Source organism: Octodon degus, unplaced genomic scaffold (assembly GCF_000260255.1).
Source record: "Octodon degus isolate 3935 unplaced genomic scaffold, OctDeg1.0 scaffold00075, whole genome shotgun sequence".
Lineage (NCBI taxonomy): Eukaryota > Metazoa > Chordata > Mammalia > Rodentia > Octodontidae > Octodon > Octodon degus.
The window spans coordinates 7707363-7725781 of NW_004524651.1; the positions used below are offsets into that span (position 1 = coordinate 7707363).

General features: G+C 40.0%; 1 long non-coding RNA gene across 1 annotated transcript in view; it reads left to right on the forward strand.

Annotated features, from left to right (window-relative positions):
• LOC111817944 overlaps positions 1-11457 on the forward strand; it is a 185530-nt gene extending 174073 nt beyond the window's left edge. Inside the window, exon 3 of the long non-coding RNA XR_002822035.1 lies at positions 11397-11457. This is a non-coding gene — a long non-coding RNA (uncharacterized LOC111817944). The remainder of the gene's footprint in view (positions 1-11396) is intronic.
• The last annotated feature ends 6962 nt before the right edge of the window (positions 11458-18419 follow it).

The window sequence follows — 18419 nt, forward strand, 5'->3', positions numbered from 1 at the left end:
CTAAGGCAGATTGGTCTGTAGTTTCATCTCTTGTCCTATCTGTAGTTTTGGTAGCAGGCTAATGCTGATTTCACAAAATAAGGTCAGAAATAGTACCTTTTCTATATTCCAGATTGGTTCCTATACTATAAGCGATATTATTTTTTTTTAAGTTTCCAGTAGAAATTATCAGCGAAGCTACTCAGAATGGAATTTTCTATATAGGGAAATTTTTAAAAATACAGACCGATGTTTAATAGACAATGGGCTTCGCATCACTTAGCCGTCTCTTCTTCAGAGAGCTTTGATAGTTTTCAGATTTCAAAGAAAATTTTCATTTCATTTTACTTGCAGAACTTGTTGGTGAAAGACAACACGATCTCTGTTATTCTCATTTGTATGAAATCTGTAGTGACACAACCTCACTGGAGTGATACAATCTGAATAAAATCTGTAGGTACAACCTGACTTTCTTGATACAATCATTTCTTCTTTTCCAAGCACTCTGGCTAAATATTTATCAATGTTACTAATCTAGAACTGCTTTTTGGTTTTACTTATTTTCTTTATTTTTATATTTTTATGTCATTCACTTCTTAATTTATGCTTATTATTTCCTTGTTTTTACTTGCTTTGAATTTTTCTAGTCATGCAATCTAGTATCTTTAGGTCTAAAGATTTGATATTTTTAAAATATAAATATTTAACGGAAACCATGCCTCTAATTATTGTTCAGCTGCACTGTATCCATCTTGCTCTGTAGTGATTTCATTTTCAGTCCATCCATATATTTCTTAACTTTTCTTGCGATTTCTTCTTTGAACTATGTGTCATTTGTAAACGTGCAGCTCAATCGGCTGATAGTGGTCAAGTTTCAAGATAGCCCACGACAACTGACCTCCTGCGGGGCTCCTTGAGGCTTTCACTCTTCTCCAGTGTATGGACACTCACCTCCTGGCCCAACCTCTGCTCTATCCAGATGCGAATTTGCTCTCTGCAGTTTCGAAAGTATTCAAATAGCTCCTCTTCTATTACATTTTTGTCCTTATCTTTTAAACCCTTGCTGACATTCTCAAATTGCTCCCTTAGTACTTTCCATTGATGGAATTTAAACTGAGTCCACCAGTGTACAAGAGTGTGATCTCCTCATTAATTCATCATTTCAGCAATTTTTTGCTCAAATGCTTCCTATAGCTTACCACAGCCAGGCCCGAGCTCTGTTCCAAGGAAGCAAAGATTAAGCCTGCAGTTATTTGTTCCTTACTCTCAAAGAGCTTATAATTTAACGAAGAAGACAAATACCACTCTAAGACAGTGTAAACATGCACTATGAGAAGGCCAGCCAGAAAACAAGCACAGCATTCTGAAAAACCGTAGTAAGGATGAAAAACTGTGGTTAAAAATAAGACTTGACCACCATGGGGTTCTTTCACCACAATTTGAAGGGCAGGAGTCATTGGCCACTGTGTGGTGAGTTCAGTGGAGAGGAAAAAAAGCCTATTAATTGAAATTTAAGTTCATATGCATGTGCTGTTAATGAGATAAGTTATGACAATCTTAATTAGACACATCCTGATTAGTAATTAGTCACAGCTCTCGATTTGACATAATCTTGTCATAGACTTCACAGTAAAATTATAGGTTTATCATTTCAATAGAGAGCAATGGTATTTTGTGTACTGTGGAGTTTTTTATTTTTTAGTTTGTAACTGGGAATAATGGGAATATTTAACTTGTTTTTATTAGCACACAAGTGCAGTACACATAATGACCCATGATCATAGGGAGTTGGTTTGTGTACATAATATGTAAGAAGCGTTTTAAGGACTACATAGAATATTTTAGTGAAAACTACAACTACTTTCACTTCTTAAAAGCTATTTCCAGGCTTCACTTCAATATGGAGACACAGTTAAATTCTTTTTTGATGTGGTTTTAAAACTAGAGGCAGAAGTAATCAGTATGAAAGAAAAGGATACTTGAGGATGTGGCATCTCTTTTCCTGGGGCTGTCACTGCACGTCTGGTCGAAAGTGAAGCTGCTGTTCTGGTTTGGATGGTGAGCGACCCCCAAAGGCTTGTGGATCCACAGCCAGCCAGGCACTGGAAGGCAGCTGGATGAGGAGGTGCCGCGCACCAGGGAACGCGATGCTGAGAGCTGGGGCCAGGCGGGGCGTGACCCGGAAGCGTGTGTCTCTCCCTGCAGCTGCTCGCTTCTCACTGCTCTCTGGCCACCATGAGGTCAGCAGACATCCTCCGCCATGACCTTCATGCTTTGGAGCCAGCTATCCACAGGCCGAACGCATCAGCCCCCTAATCTACCTTCCTGTAAGTTTGGTGTGCTGGGTATTTTAGCCTAGCAATGGGACAGTGAGTAAGACACGTAGTAACTGAGCAGAAGTGTGGCATCTGTTGATACGGTCCACCAGGCTGACGGCAAAGTGCGATTTACCTTCAAGCCCCAGGGTCCTGGTCTCTCAGCTACGCTGACACTCATTCATGCCTCCCTTGCCTGTTTTCCTGCTTGCCAAAATTCAATTTGTTTTTCAAACCTGTGCTTAAACGTAACCTCTTTTTCCTCAACATCTCCGATGCTCACAAAAGATTACCACAAATCCTGACAGGCTACACTTGGTGATATTCAACCATATATCATTATGCCTTCCAGTAAGTGTTTTATAAGTAGATTCTTTTTAACCTCTGCATCAGGTTATCCTTTCGCTTTGATAAGCCACCTGGGAATGCAATGGCTGACCAGCACATGCAGCTCGTGGGTGTGCTGAGCAGTTTGGTCTGGTCTGGGGTGGGTTGCCCGTCCTCGGCTAGGTCAGCAGATGGCATGACCTCAGCTCCACACTGCCAGGACTGGCAGGTGGCTGGCGGTCGGGTCACAGATTAATCATCATCTAGCAGGTGAGTTTGTGCTTCTTCCCTTGAATACTTGGTTCTAAAAGAACCAAGAATGCAGGCTCCCCTGTGCAGGTGCTGATCAAGATGCGCTGGAATCTCTTTCATGAATGTCTCATTGGCCAGCGCAACCACTTTCCAATGGAAAAAGGGCGTAGCATCATTACTAATACAGAGAGAAGGAACTTGTAATCAGACCTTCTCATGTACCACATCTCTGTGTGAAAACAAGAACCAGAAATCAAGATGTAGCTCTTGACTGCAGCTCTCACATGTATGGAGATACTCAGAGTACATTTTGACATGGAAACACTAATGAATGGGTGGGTGAAACATCAGCAGATTACATCATTTCCTGTTGTAATCTCTAGGACAGTATAAGGATCAATTGAAATTTCTGTAATAGCGCTGTCACTGTTGGCATGCAAGTTGATCTAAAACATGAAGTCACTTAGGTTGTTGGTTGGGGACCATCAAAGTTGTGAATTACCAAGGATTTCTTGACCTGAATCCATTCTGCAGAAGCATTCCTGTCTGCTACTACAAACTGGAAGCCTCCAGTTGTAAAGGCACTGGTTATGGTTTGTGGCTAGCTGTCCCCCCAAAGCCTCATGCAGTCATGGGGCATATGTCTAGACTTTCTGATTAATTCGTGATCCACTGCTGGGATTATGGGTAGGGTGCTGCTGGGATTATGGGTGGGGTGCTATACCCATCCCTATGTAGAAAGCTTGGAGGCAACCTAAGGGAGACAGCCTTGCTCTCTGTGAGCACTGTAGCTGCTATCCCTCCCTGGCTCTCTGCTCTTCACTGCCATGAACGGTTGCCCTCTGCCATGTGCCACTCTGCTTGGAGCCAGATGAGTATGGGCTGAAATCTCCACTAAGTGTGAGATAAATAAACCTTTCCTTCCTTCATTTTGGGTGTCAGGTATTTTGCCCCAGCAACGAGAGAAGAGTAACTGAAATAGCACTGGAAGATTCCTGACTAGTTCCTCTTCTGAGTGAAGGGACAGTGGAAGTGTCTTCAGCAGTCTCATGTGACACAAATGAAGCTTCAGTGGTGTGCTGAGGGAGCCACTGTTTTGCACAACAGAATGCATCAGAGTGAGGTCTACGACTTTCTTAGGACAGAAGAGGAAAGAGGGTTTAAATGGCGTGACTGCAGTCACCAGTGCCGCTGCCACCTTCAGGCTCACTTCCACCTGCCTCTGGATTTTATCTGAAGAGCACTTTTAAATAGCACTGATACAATCATCTGACTTTTGATCTGACCTGAAGTATACAAAATATGGCTCTATCATACATCTTAGTACTATCCCAAATCTTTGGATAAAACAAAAGGAATAATAAAGAAACCTGAGGGGAATTTATAAAAGCTCACCAGCATTTACGTTTGGTTTTGGATAATTATTGAAACTTAGTGTGATTTAATAGATTGTTTCATGCAATGGATATACTGAGACTCTAATACTATTCTTGAACCAAAGAAATTGTTGGTTGAAGAGTCTTAGACCAAAAGGCAAACAAAAAAAATAATATGGCATTTTAATTTATCAAATAAAAAATTATCAAAATAAAAAAAATTTCAAAACTATACAGCCCTCACATTGGATTAGGCGTTGTCAGTAATCTAGGGGTGATGCAAAATGTGAGGGGAGACATGTGTAGGTCTTATGTGACTGTGATGCCATTTTTACAAGGGACTTGAACATCCAAAAATGTTGGCAACTACAGCGGGTTCTGGAAACAACCTTGCCTCATAACACCAAGAAATGGCCATGCCCTAAACTCGAGAATATAAAACAAAAAAAGTAAGATTACTCACATCCTGTTCTAAGACCTCAAGAACTGAATATTCTAAAAACTTTTGGTGCAGAATGTACCTGAAGGGAGGCAATGAGCAATTCAAATGCTCTGGTGCTTGAAAAAGTGTAAACTGCATTGGACTTCTGAATTTAAAATTCTATCAGAAATTTATCACATTCAGGTATTTAAAGTATGCATATTAATTATACGCCATGAATCATTTGTGACATTTTTATGATTTAGAAACATAACTATTGGTTGGAGGACACTGATGTTTAGGCCACAAATGGATACATCAAAAACGAAGCTTTCAATCTATCATGTTAAAAGCACCAAACTAAACCATAAATGCCAGCCTGCCCTACGTGCTCGTAACCCTTCGTGACATGCAGCTGGATGCTCTCTCTCCACACCCCCTTCCGGGGACTTCCGCCAAGCACTGGCGCTGACGGGCTCATGTATGCTCCATGCCACTCCCTTCTGCTACCATCTGCTCACGGGGCTGTGAATGAATTACTGACTAGAAATGAACCATCAAGTCTTTTCTAGAAAATTCACAGGGCCCACAGGAAGGGGCTGTCAGCCACAGAGTGTGGCTACCTGTGGGCCAGGCGTGGGGTGTGGAGCAGACACAAGCTGTTCCTCAGAGGCCATCCCAGGAAATCCCCTCTGCCGAAGTCAGTTAGATTTCTGTTCTGTACAGTGAAGGGATGCTGGAACACCTCTCATGTGGGGCCTGAGCCAATGAGTTAATGAAGCCTAATATCTGCACCACTTTACTATAGATTGCATTTTAGCATTAACATGCCATATACACATGTATTAAACAAAGGTGCTTAAATAAAGAAAACTTTAGATCCTTGTGGTAGAAAATTATTCTGCTTTTTGGTTTTGCTCTTAGAGTGAAAATTCCTTAAGGGAAAGATGCAATGGAGTGCCTTCAACGTCACAGGACCTAAAAAGAGCAAATGTACTAGTTTGATATTTGATAAACTGAGAGGCTAACAGTGCCTACATATGTATTGTTAAAACTATTTGCAACAACAATTTACAAATACATGACATGCAGAAATATTCAACTCTAATACTCCATCAGCTTTATACATTCTAGCAAGCTGTGGAACTAAATGTTAATCATGATAAGAAAAGCTATCAATCAACCCAAGTGAAGGAAAAATAAATATGTATGTGGGCTGACCCTCTCTTCTTAACTCATTGAGAGCTACTGGTAGTATGGGAGCATGTGTGTCAAGCAGTTGATCTTGCTTGTGTGGAGGGCAACTTCATTTATTTATTTCATACTTTAATAGATAAAATGGAAATCTATTTTGACAGCTACTGTTCAGTGTGGCTGCCACAGTATCTTTGGTCAGGTGTCATTTTTCCCTCCTTTTGTCTCAACACTCACTCTTTTTTTTTGGTGAGCTGAATATTCCTTGAGGGCATTTCTGGGTTAATGTGAGAAACTGGGTTCGAGCCAGAGCATCTTGAGCCTGACTGCTTCGTTTAGCAGGCACTTTAACAACTGAGCTAATGGGCAGGCCCCACCACTCACTCTTGATTCTGCATTTGTTTTAAATATTCATGGTATTTGAAACACTACCATATTTAAAAACAAAACTGAAATCTACAAAGGGAAGCATGGTGTTTATCTCTGTGCTGAATCTCTGGGACAGTAATGGATGTTGGGCAGCCACCAATCCTACACTAGCATCTGTAGTAATAGTCTCTCAGTCTTAATTCATAGACTTTTGAATATTGTGTGAATTTTCCCCCCTTGCTTTTCATTGTCTAGAAAATGTATTTTAAAATTTGGATGATAAATGAAGTCTTGAAAACCCATCCTTTTGTTTTAAGGTATTTAAAAAGTTTGGTCAGTAGGACTTTAATTGACCAAAATAGAAGGCCCATATGGGTAGGAATTTTTTTGTTGTTGTTAATTTTTCTTACTGATAGTTTAGCATCTGAAAAGTGCTGAACACAGAGTGTATGTATGTCCAGTAAATCATTCTTTTTTTTAAATTTTTTTTTTTACATTTATTTATTTAGTGTGTGTGTGTGTGTGTGTATGTGTGTGTGTGGCCAGCTCAGCCCACCAGGGGGCAGGGCTGGCTGGCATGTGGTGCTGGGGGATCGAACCGTGGTCCCTGTGCTTTGCCAAGCTTGTTCCAAGTAGGTGCTTTAGACCACTGAGCCATCTCGTCAGCCCCCAGGAAATCATTCTTGAGTGAATAAATCAATCATAGGATTTATCAGTCAATGAGAAAATAAAAAGTATCTTACTAATTATAATGATGGCTAGTTAAATGACCCTGGCCACGTACCACATATAGTTATCCTTCAGCCTTTGCATCTTACATATTTATTGCGTGTGTATTACTTTCAAGAACTGGGGCTGGGGTGTGGATAACAAAATGAGTCAATGAGGCTGAGAGCCCAGGAGTGCTTGTCCTATGCTGTGACAGGGTAATACGCAGGATGGGAGCTGAATGAGTAGGGTGCTGAATGAAATCAGGGCCGGGAGCTCAGTATTTCTTAGTACATCACTACTTTCACATTTGACTATGCAAACAGAATGTTTCCCCATGCAGTCACCTAGGAACCATTTTATAGGCCACTTAGGCATGGATTGAAATATTAGAGTGATTTTCAGATGTAAATAGGCTAAAATTGGTAGTAGCACTTGACTCTACTCCGTTGAATTACAAGTTCATGGACCCAATCAGGACCAAGTTTACACCGCCACTGGCAGCTTCCTGCTGACTCCCACCAACCCAGTTCACACCAGGAAAGCGGTGTCTCTTACTAACTCACCACAGTTCTTGGGCGTACATCACAGGGAACTCACCACAGTTCCTACTTACATTCTGGAAAACATAAAATTTGAAATGACTTAATCACACCTACCATGATAGACTCTTGCTTATGCCTTGCTTAAACTTTCTCTGACACCAAAAACAGGGAGTTCTCCATCTTTAGGACTCAATCTAGTATGTATTTAATATTTAATGAAATTACAACGTTGGGCTGAGGAGATAGCTCAGCGGTCTAAGGGCCTGCCTGGCAAGCACAAGGACCTGGGTTCGATCCCCAGTACCACATGCTGTGCTGGCCGTTGGAACCCTGACTGCACTGTGTCAACCCCAAAGCTGGACATGGTGATGCACACCTATAATCTCAGCACTGGGGAGGCTGAGAGAGGAGGACCACTATGAGTCTGAGCTGTGTAGCAAGACCCTGTGCCAAAGAAAGAAAGAAAGAATGAACGAACGAAAGAAAAAAAGAAAGAAGAAAGAAAATGCAATGTTGACTGTCAATACCATTATTTCCTCCAAAGGAGCAAGGCTTGCCCGGAGTGAGATGCAGCCCTACACCCTGAGGGGAGGAGGCAGGAGGCCCACACGGGACACAGCTCAGCATGGTGCCAGGGCTACCGCAACGCTCCACTTTGGAATGCTTTGCCACTGAGAGCCTTCTACACTGAGTCCCTTCACGTTGTTACCACAGGGTTCTATGCTGTGCCGCTGGGAACAGCAATATTCACGGGGGTCATTCTTTTAAAACTTTCAAGCTCAAAAACCACTTCCCCAAACATCTCCCTTAATTTCTACAAATTGCTAAAGCTCAAAAGACCTAGATAATGAGCTGCCTAAAGTCACATTAAATTGTTCCAAGAACTTTCAGTCTAGTGAGCTTACTCTTACACAAAGAGGTTTCGTTTGGGGGTAAACATAAAAAATAGAAGGGTTCTCAACTTGCCTTTCCTTCCCCTCCCCCCTCCCTTCCTTCCTTCCTTCCTTCCTTTCTATCTTCTGGTTTGTCTTTAGTTGTTTCGTAACCTTGTACTTGCCAGGCAGGCTCTTGTGCCACTGAACTACATCTCTGGGCCCCATAAATAAATAGATGCCGTACTCTTTTTTGTTGGGCCATGATCCTGACTGCTCTACCATGAATTCGTACTGTTCAATTGTCTGTGCACCTAAAGAGATCTCTTAGTTCAGCCTACACTGAACATTTTGCTATTCCTAGATAAAACTGAGTTTTACAAATAAAAAGAAAATGCACCAGGCTGTGATCTTCTTACAGTCATATTGTAGAACACAAATAAAAGATTATATATATCTTAGGTATCAAAAGGCTTTTTCTCTGAAATCTACCTAACAAATATAAACTCAATACAATAAATCACTTAGATTGTCAATAACTACTATAACAATCAACATCAAAAATGCGAGAGTAGGACCAGCCAAATAGCCCAGTGGACGAAAGCACCTGCCTAGACAGGTGCAGGGGCTGGGGTTCGAACCCCAGCATGGCGTTCCAGCCCTGTCTCTGGGGCGCGCTGAGAGGGCGATTGAGACTGGCGTGGTGGCAAGACCCTGTAATCCCAGAGCTTGGGAGGCTGAAAACAGGGGAATCACTGCGAGTCCAATCTGTGTAGAGAGACCTTGTAGACTCTGTACTAAACACATTAAAAAAATGAGAGAGTAATGGAACCGAGGTTATCCAGCACTTAAGACTTTTGTAGATTCACAAGACTGGGTCACTAGTTTAAAAGCTCTAAGTAAATGTGACACTGAAAAAACTCTTCTATCAAGAATCATCAAAGTGTAAAGTAATTTAAAATGGAAGTTATGTAACTTTCCCTGGAAAAGTTTCAAAGTCTGGAAAGTTTCAAAGCATTTGTCCTTGGACATAAGTCAGTAACATCACAAAGTAATTTCTACTCAACTGAAGATGCGATATCAAATAAAATCTATTGGTATTTGACACATGTGTCTTAAATAGATACATGAAATAATGACAACACGTCAAGTTTTTGAAAGTTAAAACATGCCCAGAAATTTTTTCAATATATTAATATTTAATCAGGAATTCTATTGAAAATTCAGTTTTGAGTTTCTTAAGTGAAACACTGGCAATATCAACAAGCACATCAGAGGTAGCTAAGACTACACTTAGGAAGAATAATTATACTATTAGCAGTAGTAGGGGTGTTAGCTGTAGTAAGCAGGCATTAGGTTCTGCTGTGTCACTGTGCAGGGTCTTATTTTGCAGACATAATTGTTCTGACAGTGTGCTGTTTCCATTCTGAAGATAAGGAGATTTAGCAAAGTTAATTTACTCAATATCTACCCAAAAGATGACAGGAAGTGGCATATCAGACATGATAAAAATTTTAATATATAATGATCTTCACAGTAGATAAAAGTGTCAACATTAAAATCCCAAAATCGAGGCCTGAAAAAATATAGTAATATTTTCCTAACTATGACTGGCTGCAAAGACTGTGCATAGATGAGAAGTTTAAGTTCTCAAAGTGAAAGCTATATTAAGATCGAGATCAGCAAGAAGCCCCCAAAAGCTCTGACAATTATTTGTACAATTGCTTACTATAAGAATGCCCATGTATTGAGCATTTATTGTTGCCCCAATCAGCCTCATGCACCCCGTATAAATTACTTCATTTAATTGTCACAGTGACTCCAGGATTCATGGCCGAAAGCATGCTAGGAATCAAAGCGGAGACCCCATCTATCTACCCAGGGCCCAGGCTAACAGCCGCTGCGCCACGGCAGGATGTTGCTACTCCAGCCTTTCCGGGTTCCCATCAGCAAGGCTCGAGCACAGATCGCCTCGGGGCTGTCCCATCCACGTCCACAGAAAGCTTCTGAAGCTTGAGCTGGGGAGACACCTCAACAGCATCAGCACCTGCCTGGCAAGTGCAAGGTCCCGGCTTCGATCCCTGCTACCACATGCATTAAAAAAACCCCAAAAAACCAGTTGTTCAACATCATGGAGGACGGCGCATCTCAAGAGTCCAAGTTTTTCCCTGATTATTCAATCGCTTTCTGAGTTATGTCTCAGAGGCCCAGCATCGAGTCTTCAGTCTCAGATCTTTGAGGGGCAGAATCACCTGCATGCGTGATAAAGCAGACCTTCATTTGACTCTCCTGTCCCCTGGGCAGCTTTGTCATGGCTCTAGCTTCTGTCTTCATCCCTAAGCTTCTGTTCTCAGAAAGCCACCAGCTTTGCAAACGATGCAGTCACCCTTCACTCATCTTTTTCTCCCCCAAGTGACTGCAGCGGATACTCCAGTTCTGCCATGGACTCCAAGCGACTGTCTTTTCCCAGCACAAATTCTTTGTTTGGATAATTAACTCTGAATGGAGCACTTAGCAATTTAGTCTATGGCACAGAAGACTGTGACTCTGAGGACAGGATGTGCAGAGGACGTGAACCTGTGTGACCAGCCATACCTGCAAGGGAGCCCCAGCTGGAGAGGAATTTGCATACAGATAGTCACAACAGGGGCATTTTCATCATAACCGACTTCGAGAAGATGATTATTTTTACAGCTATTGATTTTACAGCACTTAAAAATAACACAGACTGCAGCAATTACAGGTTTCATAAAACTGTGTCATAGTTATTTTCTAAAACAAGTATGCTTGTCATGAAATTCCACTTGTGCTAAATGTTAACTCCCTATACTGCACACAAGTAATAAAGACACCTTCAAATACATCAGCAGATGCCCGGCTACTAATAAGCCGGTAGGAATGACCTTCCACGAAAGCCTGTTCTTCCCTTTCATCATGCGTTTATTCTTTTAATGTAAGTTTCCAACTTATAAGAAAACAGAAATACTTAAGAACAGGTCATGACGCTACACAGTAAAAGTGTGAGTACACTTACCAAGCTTCACGAGTCGAGCGCCACACCCTCTCCAGGAGCGCCATCCACCCGGGAGTCCAGCTGAGTGAAGTGGACGTGAGCTGGCCCTCTCAAGCAAATGGTCAGCACAGAGGTCTCCGCGATAATCACTTCAAGGGGCTCAAGGTACTTCTCAGCATGTGCTACAACCCAGAAGGAGACAGAAAAGAGAGTAAGGAACAGTTTTATCAGTGTTTTTCAATATCACTTGTATTTATTTAATCACATGACTAGTTGCCTTATTAATATCTTTTGACAAATGGCTCAGAGGAAGGCTGCTCTAGACATAAAGAATGTGAATTATCTGTGAAGTAAAAAATAAACAAGCACACAGTGGTACCAGCACCCACCTCCAGGGAACATCTGAAACTCCAGAAAGTACTGAAACCTTTAAATACTGTGGTTTTTCCCTACACACACACATTATGGTAAAATTTAGCTTATAAATTAGGCACAGTACACAATTTACAACAATAGCTAATAAAATTGGACAATCACAGCAGAACAACATAATGTGTTAAAATTGCCATCATTTCTACTCTTGCACTTTAAGGCGATTATTATTATTATCATTATCATTAGGAATTCAACAATGGTTGCTGTGTTGTATTGCATGATGTTATCTTCAAATTAGTTGTTCAGGCTACCAGACATAAATATGCAAGATTAGTTTAAAGAAAAAAAAAAAAAAAACGTTGGACCGGCGAGATAGCTCAGTGGTCTAAAATGCCTGCTTAGGCAAACTTAGGCAAGCACAGGGACTGTGGTTCAATCCCTAGCACCGCAAGCCATGCCAGCCCTGCCCCCGGGGTGGGCTGAGCTGGCCACATAAAACAAACAAAAAACAACAATAACAACAACAAAAACATTAACAGTTCCTTTCAAAAGACCAGCAGAAATTAGCTGTACAGTTATCCAAACCATCCTGCATAACTATATATACATTACTGTATCTTTTTCCCTTCTTTCACTTGTTTTACGGCCATCACTAAGTAAAATGAGGGTGGCTTGACTACAAGCACTGTGAGAAAGAGACATCTGATCTGAATTCCAAGCTATCTGCAAAGTGGCTAAAAGCTGGGTAAGGTACACAGTAGGGATGCTCCGGACAAGATGATCCGCGCAGCACCAAGCTGTTGGCACAAGCTATGACTGCCCTACAGAGAATAATGGCCATTTTAAAAAGTCTAAAGTTACTAATTTCTAGAACTTGTCATTTAATATTTTTATGTTATGATTGAATAGAAATTATTGAAATTGCAGAAAGGTAAGAGGGGAATGAGTATATATCATAAAATTTAAGACATGCAGGGACTTTGGGTCAGATGGTCACAGTCCTTGTCATAGTCAGGCCACCAACCCGGTTTCCTGGAGCACAGTGCATACCTTCTGCAGAAGGCTTAGATGAAAAGGGACTGGCCACACTGCTCCACCGTGCTCCATCAAGGTGCTCCTATCCTTCCCTCATTTTATTCAATCATGTTATTGATTGAAACTTAGGAAGGAGACAGAGAGCAAGCCAATTTTTAAGCACGCCGTGTAAGGCACTTAGACATTAGCTCATTTAATTGCCAGATGAGATATCACTATTTCTGTTTTATAAATAAGGAAATGGAGAATCAGGCAATTGGAATTTCCCAAAGTCAGACAAGAAGACAGGAGTGGAACTGGGACTTCAGCCATGTCTGTCTGACTTTCAAAGTCTATGTGGCTTCTGGTCTGTGGTTGCTTTCCCATTTGAGGAAGATGCAGGAACTTTGAGAATTGGTCGGTTAATTTCCACAAAAAGCCCACTGCGGTATAGGAGGGTCACATGATTTCTGCAGAGCAGGTAAACATTCCATTAAGATAAATACAAAGAGCTAAAATAAATGAATTCATGAGCTTCTGGCTGGCTAAATAAAAAATGATTCGACATGGAGGAAATAGTAAAGAGCAAAGGTAAAAATTAATAATTAAAAATCACTAAGCAGTAACTTAATAATTCTATACTCTGAACTTTTGAACAGCAAATAAACTGTTAGTTAACTTGACCATGAAAATATGGGGTGGCACAATTCTACAACATGAGAAATGTAGGAGGAATTACAATTGAAAAATAAAAGTAATCACAATAAAAGGGATAATTGTTTCAGGGGAACACCTGGCTTCACACCAGGAATCTAATACTGTCATACATAAGATGAGTATTTTCACATGCATTAGAAAGTCTTAATAAAGTTCAACATTCATTCACTATAAAGAGAACAATTGCAATAAACATTTTCTTAGCAAGAAAAAAAAATATATATATACCCCTGAATCCTAAATCAGAGTCTTTACTGGAAAACACTGAAAAGATTTCCACACAGATATGTAATTCAAAGAGGATCCCTGGTATCTCCTTTACTATTCATCTTTATACTGAAAGTATTAGTAAATACAATTGGAAAAATAAATAAATTAAAGGTATTAGAATTGGTACGAAAGAGGTAAAGCTATGTCTACATATAGACAGTATGTTACTGGGAAGCATTAAACTAATAACATTATCTAAAATCATAAAAGAATTGAGTAAGACAACAGGATACAAAATAAATATTCAGAAATTAATATCTTCGTGTATATTGATTGTAAAGGAATGACCACACTGAATTGTCTGAGAAAAGAACCAAGCTGAGAAGTTCTCACAAACAGAACTGTGAGCACATACTCTAGTTAAAGACAAGAACAGCTGTCTGTACACACCGCAGTCTAGCTAAAGATTGTTTCCCGGCGGTATGAACTTGCGGTTGTGAGATTTCCCACTGGGTGGCTGAGGCTGGACAGAGGATTACGTATACTGATGATTCTGAGAGCCAAAGGTCTCAGTGTTAGAAAGGGGAATTGTAAAAACGGAAAGGAAATTGGCAGACCAAGCCCTGTGGTACTAAAGCAGAGAGGCTACATCAGCCTAAACTCAAGAATGTGTGTGTACAAGCACAGACAAAATGAAACAAAATAGATACAGATGAGCGCTCACGTGAGCAAGAATGTATACACATCTTTTACTCGTACTCATACCATGAGAGAAGACCTTAAATCTATGGGGGGGGGAGCAAAGAGTACAACCAGCATTCAGGTCTTGATTATTAATCACATTTCTTCAGTAAAACTTGAAGGTGCTACCAACGGCTAAGTCTACAGTAATGTCAATAGCAGGAAAGATAATAATAGCACTGGATTTTCTTCATGGAGTAACATGAATGCCATCAAGTCTGGTCTGTGAATGAGTAATCCAGTGAATGAATAAGAATGAGCAAACGTCCTTGGAGAATTCAAATTAGTAACTACTGATGGAATGATGGAGCTAGAAAAATCATGTTCCTGTAAGCACTGTGGCAATAACTGTCTCAAAGGCAAAAATCACTGACAGGAGTTAAAATGAGTGGGCAAAGATAAATGAGACAAGGATTTGGGCAAAGTCCCAAACTTCCACCTTCAAGATAATTATTAAGCACGAGGGATGTAAGAATGTGAATTATTGAGGAAGGGAATGAAAGATTCTACCCCAGCCATGTTAGCAAACTTGAGACCTGTCTATCTCATACATCTCCTGAGACAAAGGTCACATTGCAGCTTCTGTGGTAATGAGGCAAAAGTGAATAACCTGTATTTAATAATAAACCCAATGAACATTCTTCTCAGCTGCACATGGGAATTTCTCTAAAGTAGACCATATACCAGCCTACACAATGGGCTTCAGTGAGGGCAAAGGAACTGGAATTGCTTCATTCATATATATATTTTTTTTGGCGGAACTGGGGATTGAACTCAGATCTTTGCGTTTGCCAGTCAAGCGCTTATCCTACTGAGCCATCTCCCCAGCCCCCCGCTTCATTCATATTGTCTGACCATTGTGCAATGAAATTTACAATTAATGGCAAAAGAAACAACAAAATATTCATAAGTAGAAATTAAACAACATCCTTCTGAACAACCAATGAATCACAGCTGAAATTAAATACGAAATGAAATGATATCCACAAGAAAACAAAAGTGCAGACATAACACACCAGAACATGTGATATGCAATGAAAGCAATCCTAAGGGGGAAATTTATAGCAGCGAATTTTCACATCAGGATAATAGGATGCGCACAAATAAATAACGTAATGATGCACCTCAAGCTTTGAGAAAGAGAAAAATAAGTCAAGTCCAAGGGCCATACAAAGAAGAAAATTATAAAGATCAGAGCAAAAATTAATGCAGTTGAGACCAAGGAAACAATACAAAGAATTAATGAACCAAATAGGTGTTTGAAATAAATAAAATTGATAAACCCTTAGCTAACCTTCTCAAACAAGGGAAAGACTCAAATTCCTGCACTGAGGAACTAAAGGGGTGAAACTGCTACAGATTCTGTGGAAATTCAAAAGATCATCAATAATTATTTCAACAATCTTTATTCTCATCACATGGAAAACAGAAGAAATGGACAGATTCCTAGATATGAATGAAATTCCAAAACTCAAGAAGATATAAAAATTTTGCATAGCTCAATATCAGTTAATAAAGTTTAAAATATACTTAAATATGTACCAACAAAGAAAAGACCAGGTCCTGATAGATTCACTGCTAAATTCTACAAGAAATTTAGATAAGAATTAATGTCAATACTCCTCAATGAAATGAAACTGAAGGACAAGCAACACTCCCCAGCTAATAATTACTAGAGGCAAGCATTACCCTTATACCAAAACTAGAGAAAGATCCAATCAGAAAGAGAACTACATACCAATATGCCTAATGAAGATAGATGCAAAGCCCCTCAATAAGATACCAGGAAACAGTGCAGCAAATCATCATGAAAACTGCATTCTATGACCAAGCGGAATTCATCCCAGGAATACAGAATAGTTTAACATACATAAATCAATAAAAGTGACATGGTATATCAACAGAGCCAGGGGGCAGGGTCGACACAGCATGCCAGGGATCAAACCCCAGTCACTGCACCTTTCTTAGTAGGTGCTTTAGTCTGCTGAGCTATCTGGCCAGCTCAACACCCCCAAATTTAGAGACTCAATGCAAAAAAGTGCAACTGAGATGGAAACATTTTTCAGATAAAGAAATACAAATGGCAAATAAATATATGAAAAAATGTTAAACATCTTTGTTCATTCAAAAAATCAAATCAAAACAACATTGAGATTTCATTTCACTCCTGAAAGAATGGCTGTCATCAAGTAATAACCAATAACAAATGAGTGAGGGACTATGAGGAAAAATGAACTCTTCTCCACTGTTGGTGGGAGTGCAGACTGGTGCAACCACTGTGGAAATCAGTATGGAGGTTCCTCAAAAAGCCAGGATTAGAGGTCCCATTTGACCCACCTATTCTCCTTCTGGGTATCTTCCCACAAGAATTAAAAACATCATACCACAGCAATATATGTGCACCCATGTTTATAGCAGCATAATTTGTTATCACTAAATCTTGGAAACAACCCAAATGCATATCAACAAAGGAATGGATTTAAAAGGAGTGATATTTTTCTATAATAGGGTACTACTCAGCCATAAAAAGGCTAAACTTGAGTTTTTCATAATTAACTGGATGTAACCTAAGACTATATTCATATGAAATAAATAAGAATCACGTGTAAACATTGTATTGTCTCCCACGTGTGGAAAATAGAATAAGTAAGGTCTAAAAGGTACAATGGATCTTATGAAATTGGAAGAAGTTGTTTAAAAGGAAAAAGGAACTATGAGGGGAGAAAGAGGAAAGGAAGGAAGGGAAATGGGGAAAATGTGATTTAGTTGTACTCTTACTAGTTTCTTAGTTCATAAAAAGGAAGGCTTGTGTGAAAATTGAATCGAGAACTTTATAATGCCCATATCTTGTACTCTGAGTAACTACTTTAAAGATAACAATATGTAATGTATTCATTATTGTTGCTCTCCTTTTATCTGGTCGTGAAATTTTGTTTTACATCTTTTTCTATAAAATAAAAAAAAATGAGTTAGGAAAACTTTTATGCCAGTAACCTGTAAACCAGGATAAATTCAAGAAGCATACCTTCACATACATGGATCGGTGGTAAGACTGCATGAGAAATAGGAGAACAGTGAATTGGGCTTTGCCAGTAAATTGCATGTGATTACCTGAAAATCCACATGGAAGAAAAAACACTGTGACCAATTCATTCATGGTAACCACAACATATATTAATTCAAAAGCATCATAGGAATAAGAAAGGTGAATGAGATAGCTTCTAGAAAAATTGCTTGTGCTACCCAAATCAACTAATGCCTACTGTAGGAAAAATATAAAGATAATGCAATTCATATGCTAATTGAACAAGTAAAAATTGATTCACTAGCCTTGTAAAACTGGCTGTTGCTAAACATTTACAGAGTCTTTGGGTGACAATTCTGCTTCTAGGTCCATAACCAAGGGAAATGAAGTATGAATGTATACCAAATGTGTGCACAAGAATTGCTGTTTCATTTACAAAAGCTAAACCTACCAGAGGTAAATGTTTATCAACAGTAGGATGGATTTAAAGCTGTGGTATGCACACATCAAAGATCTGAGACAGCCTTTCCACGCTTGGCAGAGTTGTTATGTAACAATTCAAAAGACAATGAGTACAGATGCCATGTAAAGGAAATAGCACATAAAGAAAAGGAGCACCTACACCCTCCCAGTGGGAATGAGAACAGTTATAGCCACTGTAGAAACAAGGTGGACGTGGGATGGTCAATCATAATCGTCAACGGGATTGGCTTGAGGGATGGCAAGTTCAGTACAGAACTTCAGTGTGTGTCTGAGTTGGTCATGAGGGTGTAATCGTGGGTTCCACATTGGTGCCTGTCCCCTTCTTCTCAGGCTTGTCCTTGGGTCTCTGCTCCACAGATGCCATCAGCTGAGCAACTCTCTCTGCTGTGCCCGCCCAACAAGGTGTCTGCCTTAGAGCCAGCTGTCTGAAATTGAGAGCTAACAGAAACAGCTCCTTCGTTCTGTTGCATATGGAAGATATTT